This window comes from Elaeis guineensis, chromosome 9 (genome assembly GCF_000442705.2).
Source record: "Elaeis guineensis isolate ETL-2024a chromosome 9, EG11, whole genome shotgun sequence".
NCBI classification, from domain to species: domain Eukaryota; kingdom Viridiplantae; phylum Streptophyta; class Magnoliopsida; order Arecales; family Arecaceae; genus Elaeis; species Elaeis guineensis.
The window spans coordinates 22,476,212-22,485,045 of NC_026001.2; the positions used below are offsets into that span (position 1 = coordinate 22,476,212).

Consider the following 8,834-nt stretch of genomic DNA (forward strand, 5'->3'; position numbering starts at 1 on the left):
TTATGACTTTGATTCTTTATGATGCATCACTATAGTGTACGTGTGTCTGCTCCCTCTTCCCTCTAAAAGAAGGAAAAGCAATTGCCATAAAACAAAAGCCAAACATTCACGGACAGTCCTTGCAGAACAAGATTTTATCAAAACCCAGCTTTAATTTGCTTTTGAAAGAGCCCAACACCGAGGCATATGCCCTCGTCCCTATCCACTTTAATCCTACGCATTAATCCTGCTACATATGGGTTCCCAGTACGGGCTCTTTACTGTAATGTCCTTACTCATGAAGGGAAGACCTTTATTGGTTATTTATTTCTTTTTGGCATTGTCACTAGGTATATGGTAAGTAGAGTTTTCCATCCTATGGAAATCTATGCTAGTGGCAGACTTGTCATTGGTGAAATGGAGGAACAATTTAAAGAAGGGGGAATTTGAGGGCTAGGAATTTTCAACATGGCCAACTTTTATTGCTCTCTAGCTAGCTTAGGTGGCTGGCAACGATCACCAGAGTAGTTTACAGTTGGTAAGGGAGAAAAGGTGCTATGTATATGGCATCAATAATCTGGGGTCTCGTTTAAACTGCATGGTAGAATAACTTTTTTCATGTCATGCTTCCCGTAAGAGGATATGGATTCCTTTTACAATGAAGATGAAGTTAGATACTGTGTGCACTTAAAATTCTATATATCTAGTTTGTAGGTTCCATTGGCCTCTCAATGATGAAGAGATGCTTTATGTCTTTGAAATCTTTTAGATTTAGGAGCCACTTCACTTTTCTAAATTTACGATGTAGGATGTAACAACCTCATCTTTTCTATCAGATCCTTCTTCCAAATCCTTAAACAATGATGTACTCGACACGAATCTTCCCTTGCTTTAGGTCTAGTTTGTTAGCATTTCAGAAAAACAACGGTTGAAAATATTTGATAATTAAGAGCTCTATAGGGGGAATGGTTTTGATCTACAAAAGTCATGCATTATTTGACTTTTTAATTCCTTGTAGACATGATATTGTTCATTAATTTGGCATCAGAGCTACTCCCGACACCATGTGACTTCTATGCATGAGTAGAGAGTATTATGCTTCCTAGAACCTACTCATATCTACTTTTTTTACACTGTGAAGGGAAGGAAATTATAGTGAATTTCGTAGGAGGGACTCCTTTTAGGTTCTATAGATATCTTTGATTAGCTACTTTCTATACCAACAAATTGGAGCCACCATTCAAAAGATTCCACAAGCAGGAGTACCCTTCTTGGCACTGGTGGTTAAAAACATGCAGAGCATCCAATGAAACCATGGTGCACATATTAGAATGCATGTACTACTAGGATAACCTATGTATAGTTGCCCTATATAGTTTTACATCAGTGCACTATAAAATATGCAACACATCTCTCAGCAAGTTGAGCTTAATCAACCAAGTCATCTGAATCAAACTTCAATAAGTTGCATACAGTATGAGCCAAAATCTCATACGGAATGTAGAAAGAATAAATGCTATGAGGGTACAAAAGAATGAAGATCTAGTACAGAACAAACATTGTTTTGTTCTAAAGAATTAAAAAAAGGAAAAATAAACAGAAAAGTGAATGATGAGAAGTCACTTTGTGCCTCTGTATCTTAACCATGTCTATTGGACTTCTTCTGGTCTCTTTCTACTGGCCAAAGAAGACATTACTCCAGCAGTAATCACCTTCTTCACCAGAAGCCTCCATGTCACATCTACTTTCCCATCCATTTGCATCTTTGATCTAAATTGCCTGCATTAAATTAATAGACAAGGAACATAGGCATATTAGCTAATAAATTTTGAGTGAAACACTACAACATAAAGAGGGGTAGATGGCATATGAAATTCCACTCACTTGCAGAGAAGAACCTTGCAAGAATTGGATTGGTCACAGATGGAGGAGTGGAGCTGAAAGAGCTGCCACAGGCGCTTACAATGGATGCAACCTCCAGAGAACAGCTTCTTGCTGCACGTGGCAGAGTGGCAAATGAGGAGTTGGAGCCCTTCACACGTGTGTAATTTACAGGAGTCTTTGCTCCTACTTGGAGGCTTGCTATCATGGGGTCCCACAACTGTGCAACCTTCTGTGCAGATGTGTTGGAGGCACTCCATTGCCTCGCTCAGTAGTTGGTACATCTCTTGATCTTCCTTCTCTCTTGTCCATCTCTTCTTCCTCTGCGCACATTAGATATCATAAAGCTTGTAAATAATCAACAATTTTGCAGTTCTGGATACTTAATAGTGCATAGTCCACCCAAATAAGAACCTTAATGTAGCATATTTGTCAATTTTGGATAGCGTAACCAAAACACTTAAGCTAGAATTGCGCCTGAATTATCTTTCAAAATTATCCTTAATTGAGCAATGTATATGCAAAACAAGTCTTTCTATCACAGGAATTGATTAAGTATTTTGTAATACAATTTGGTTAATTACAATGAACCAAGAAAATTGGTGCAAGCATAAATTTAAAAGAAAAGGATGATATCCAGGTATAGTCCTGGCAATCTAGGATTTTGGAAGATCAGATGGATTGGTGATAGACTAAAAATGTTGAATGAGGATTTAATCCTGCACTATTGCAATCTTTTACCATTGCATTAAGGAATGATCCTAAGCCAAATCATGCAAGAATACAAAATGTTTAGCAAAGCATGTTTCGATATTTTTTCAGTCTAAACTTATGGTGCTTTACTCATTTGAATTTCTTCCTAGATTGAAGAACTCGTTTATCTTTGTAAGAATAATTTTTTTTTACTGAAATATTTTTCTAAAAAACTGACACCTCAGTATATGATGCATATAAAAATAGTTTTTGCATATTTAGTTGATCATGAAAAATGACACATTCTAGAGTACCTTATATTTGGTTATTCGTAGAAACCTGATGCTTGGACGTATCATGTCTACAAAAATAGTTTTTGCATGTTTGATTGGTCATGAAAAAATAACGCATTTTAGAATAGCTTATATTTAATTGAGTATTTATTTTTTCGAAAAAGTTGTGTAAAATATTTGTTATACTCTTAATAAAAAGAAAAATCTTATCTTATTCTATATAAAAGCTTGGGCACTTTTGAAAAAAAATTACTCTATTTTTCCATGTGAATTTGACTTTGTCATGCCTTACATGGATTTTTCTTTTCTATGAAATACGAAAATCTTATTCTCATAGAAAAGCCACTCTCTTACCTTTTTTTTTTTTTTTTTCTTTGTTAACTCCAACCAAATATGAGGGTTTTTTTCTTTTCTTTTTTTCCCCCTCTCCCGCTATTGAGCACGTTTTCCCTCTCCTCTTCACCAAACGAATCGAAAATTACATAATGTCTGTCCATAGTAAAGGAATAAACAAACTCACAAACCTGGTCCGCATCTTGGGGGAACTGCAGGATCTCCAGCTGGAGCAATGGATCATGCTTCTGGATGAAACGCCATCCCTCCGACAGCGTCACCGCGGCAAAATCCTTGGCCACCAGCCTCATGCACCGCTGGTACAACCATGGCGCGTCGCGAAGCTTCGCCAACTTCACCACATCCACCACCACCTCAGCCACCAACCTCGCCGTCAGCCCCTCCTCGCACCCTCTCTTCAGCCATTTCACTTGGTACGCATGAGACAGCACCAGCAGATGCACTCCATATCTCTCCATTGCCTCCTCCCCCTCCCTCCATCTCAATGCACTTCTGTGAACGCCCATGCATATATCCATCCATCATTCAGCTCTCTCTTCTAATCCAATCACATTATTGGAATATTGGAATTAATCCATTATAAGTTTGTGTCAAGTTTGTACCTGGAGGAGTAGAAGAATTGAACAAAAGCAAGCACTGCATCGCTGGGGACCCCCAAGATGCGGATTATTCTTTGTGAATTCCAGCTTATCCGGCATCGGTACAACTATCTTTTCCAGCACCGGTGAAGCCGAAGCCTGCATGCCAAATAACGAATGCTGGATTCCGAAGAACAATGGAAGACCAAACTAGAAGACGTACCACAATGAGATTTTGGAGGAGATGGAAATATTGATACCAGAATGGCGGAATGGGCTGGGATGCTCCGGCCGCCGGAGGTGACAATTCGGACGTCGGCTGGCGGCACGAACTCATTGCCGGCCTCACGCCATCGCCGGAAGCTATTGGAATTGGCTGAACTCCTCATGAGGAATCAATACTAAACATTAGTCTGATCTTACGTCCGTCCTCTCTTCACACATTTGGATGATGGAATGAGGCTTTTGGAATCCTACCAACAGTTTACAGTTTGTTATATAAGAAAACTAGGACATGAAGAAGAACAGTCAGATAACAACCAATGCAGTTGAAACGTGCAAAGGAAAAAAAAATAACAAAACGAAACAAATTTTAAGTTTGGTTGTTATGTATGGAACATGACGTGGAGGATAAAGCACCAAGAATTATTTATTTTACATAAATAATAAGATTTTTTTTTTTTTTTTGGTGATCGGACTTCTCTTTTTCCTTTTGATTTATTCTCTTATTCCTTGGTTGTGGCTTGGGGGCATTGACAAAGTGCTATAGCCTCTGCTGATCGTGTTAGTTATCTATTTTATTATATTATAAAATATTATGCAGAAAGGCTTTGTAATCTACCATACTTCATTCTAATTATTTTATTTTTCAGTTGGTTATGGCTTGAAAGCATGACTTTGGCCTTTGAGAGTGTTTATAAGAGTTCATTTTAGCATGGGAAGTGGATTGCTTGGTTTTGGAAACGGTTGCAAGAATTCCATCTTAATGGAGGTAATGAACCCTCCATCTTATAACAATATATGGAAGATACAATTTCTTTTGTCCTAAAATGTAACATGGCTATGTGAGTTGCTTCGTAATATTCTAGAAGTAACTTTCTATGATTTGGAAAATAGCATGTGACACGCACATGATTAAAGCAGTTTCACCAACCACTCAATCTGTTCTAACAAAGATGGAGGGTAGTGGCCCATTAAAGTGATTTGTAAAATTTCTGAAAGTTTAAAACAAAAAGATAATTTTAGGAGGAGGGTAATAACTATTTCTGGTAGTCAAGTTACTAGAGAATGGCTATAAAAGAGGTGGATTACTATCTTTCCTTAATTTTCGGCTTATTCGAGTGGCCAAATTGGTGAGAGTTGGGTATCAATGAGTTGGCATCATGTCTATCTTTGTCCATCTTCTTGGCATAAAGGGAAAAAAAAAAAAAAGATAACTCAGTTAAGGAAGTAGTTGCGAAGTATGCGTTTTTCATTGTAAAAGATTGTACAGTTCTAGATAGCTATCATATCATCCATTTCAGAGACAGACAAGCGTCGTTCATTTCAGAAATAGAGAGGCTGCATAGGGTGCCAAACACACTATACCATAAGGATAAACAACAATCCACCATCTTTGAGATGGATGATATAGTAGCTATCAAAGGTTGTATAGCCCTCTGTAGTATAAAACATGCACCGTAGAGGATCCCAACATGGTTGGAGAATTCTTGGATATCAAAAAAAGAAAGGGACTAGATGGTGTTTTTCTCACAGATTTCAATGACTATAGTGTATTGTCTGATGCTACATGTTTCTTCGAACTATAAATGCAAATCTCAGCGGTAGTAATCTTGGATATATAGGTTGGCTTGTGCCAAGATCTAATAGAATGTGTAATGCATTCTCAATCGATCATCCTATTTTGCATTCTAATTATCCACTTTCTATTTTAATTATTTCTTTAATTAAGCAGATGGGTTCCTATTCAAATTGTTTGATTAATTCTCATCACTTCCATTGAAAATTGGAGTCCTCATGCCACAAGTTTTGATTTATATCACTTTTTTTTATCGATTATATTTTTTGATTAATTTACTCAATTTGACATGCCTAGTGAACCTAGTCAATTTATCAACCTAGAGCTAAATGAAACCTCTTTCATCTCCATTTCTACACACTACTATTGCAGTACTAATGCTCATGGATGCAGCACCATCCCCAGTGTGGTTCCTCTCTTGTGTTATAAATATTTATTAATTATCCTCAATTGCAGTTTCACATGCTTTTTCAATCAATATAACTCCAACTTTCATGTGTCTCCAGAAATGCATGGAATTGAGTATGCAATAGTTCTACCTAGCACCTATTATGTGTTTGGATCCAGAGGCATAAGCAAATTGCATATAAATATACATTTGTTTGTAAAAGATTAGGTATTGCATGTTTTCAGAAAGGAATTCACATACTATATAGTTTAGATTTGTAAGTTTTGTTATTGGGTGTGTTCTAGTCTATATTTGCCTGCACACTATTGAGTATATGCTGAAGGTCATGGCATGTGGGGCCAATGAAACACATGGACCCTAGATTGCACACACTTATCATGGCCACTCAAAATTCCTACTTTTATTTTGTCAACGGACAAGATAATATATGATAATCTATACAATAATTAAAAATAATTTAAGTATTGAAAATCTTCTCAAAAAATATTTAATAGTTAAAAATAAAAATGATTTATCAAGTTACATGTGTATATTATTCAAGATTTTTAATTGGTACCTTAAAATTTTAAAAAGAATCATCAATTAGCAATACTATGATTATTTTTTGGTGACTATTATATTCTATTTTATTCTACCAATGGACTAATATTTTTTTAAAATCTATTTCTTGTTCCTTAAAAGAATAAGCATTGCGAAGCTATTATGAAGGATAAAAAGTGAAAAAGACAACATAATAAGTGATCATTTGTCTTGTTTATTTAAATAATATTTTAGCGGCCAAAGAGATCTTCTACAATCATAATGTGCATCTAGACATTATTGTTCTGTATTATCACTACATTGTATCAGTGCTATTTAAAAAAGAGAAAGTAGAAAACTCTATTAAAGAGCATAGAGAAAGTCACAGCGATATCTGAAAAGGGGAAAAGAGGATCTGAACACAATCTGATCATTAAGACTCACATGGTCATGTCTTCAGAAGGAAAAAATGTGACTGGGGAAGCGGCAATTGAAGATAGGGTTTCCTCCTCCAACGGAGGAAAATCGATGATCCAGGAGGGTAATACTGATCATCCGATGGGGGTTTCTTCATCGGGACCTTCTCTTGATAAGGATTTGCAGTCTAAGAAGTCTAATGTGTTCTCTTCTTCAGGGTTGCCTTTGCCATTGCAAGGAAGTCTGGAAGTGCTTCAGCAATCATGATCACAGATTATTCAAAGGTCTCAGAGGCACTATAAGAAACAAGACAATTAGCTATATAAAAAAGCATAGCTAAATATCCAAAAGCATCGTAAAAGGTAACTACTGATGCAAAATACATCGGCAAATAAGCATCAACAAAAAGACGGTCGTTGATTTTATTTACCGACGCTTAATATTTTTTATCGATAAATATTATATTTTACCGACGCATAAATTAAGCGTCGTTGGTTCCATTTACCTACGCTTACAGAAAGCATTGGTAAAAAGCTTTTTATCAATGCAAAATTAGTATCGAAAATAGTCAATTTACTTATGCCTAAAAGATATCAACAAATATATATTGAACGATGCAAATATTGTGTCGAAAAAAGTTTCGGTTGACCTATGCTTATTTTGCATCGCTAATTTTTTTATTTGGCGACGCAAGATAAGCGTAGGTAAATAAATTTAGCGATGCTAATTAGCATCGATAACTGTTACATAGCGTCGGTAATGGTGGCACATCCGACATCCAGGCATACCCTTTGGCGATGCTACACTTAATTTACCGATGCTAATTAGCGTCGCTAAATCTATATACCTACGCTTATCTTGTGTCGCTAATTATCCTTTTAATCTAAAGAAAAAATTGATTGCTTTTATGCTAATTTTTTATAATTTTTTTCATAAATCTGTAGATAAATAAATATATATAATATAAACAATATGTACACTATCGTCTTCATTCACATATATGTCAGAATCAGATTCATTTCACTTTAATAATGACATGATATATATATATATAGCAAAATATTGTATTCATTTTTACAACCACATATATAACAAAACAAGTATATATACAATTGTAAAAATATCATATAAATATATACATCCATACAAAATAAACTCCACATGCCAAGCCATATCACAGACCTGCAATAGATTAAAAAATTAAATTAGCAAACTAATTATTTACTAAATGATGAAAATATATAGATTAAAAATAATATAAAATAATATCGATCACAAGAGGATATCCATTATCATCATCGATGGAGTCATCATCATAGATATCAACAGAGACATCGGGAGTTGGTGGGGGAGGCATGTGGTGATATATATAACTCATCGAGCTTTGTCCCAAATGCTGCAAGTTGGGATGTAAGCTTAATATTGATCCACTGTAGGACCGCTATGTCCTCTTAGGATCTACGGTACTCCTCCTCAGCTTAACGCATCTCCTCCTTATGTATCCTCTCTGCCTTATGCAGCTAAGCATATCTGCCTCATGTAGACGAGCATCACAAGAAACATATAGTACTCTAGAGGAGCTGGAGGCCATAATCGCATATCCCAATCTCATAATAAAATTGGATCTTCTACCAAGCACCTCATCATAGATATCGTTATCTGTGGGTGGGGTGGAGCCCTCAGCACTGAGGGCGGGCTGGGATCGTATATCCATCATTTGCTCCTAATTAAAAAAAAAATAAATGTAATCAAAAGTCTAAACTTGATAATGAAATTGAAATATAGAACTTAATCAATTAATACTTACATATGTTGCTCTATGAATTGATTTTGATGATTACAAAATATTTGAGGGGATTACTAATGATTTTGACTTGAAAAAAGATTTATTGTATTTCAGGGGCAAAATCATA

The 8,834-nt window shown here is 35.8% G+C and overlaps 1 pseudogene; it reads right to left on the reverse strand.

The window, feature by feature from the left end:
• Positions 1–1,438: 1,438 nt before the first annotated feature.
• LOC105051297 (BTB/POZ and TAZ domain-containing protein 2-like) lies at positions 1,439–4,390 on the reverse strand (annotated as a pseudogene).
• Positions 4,391–8,834: the final 4,444 nt, after the last annotated feature.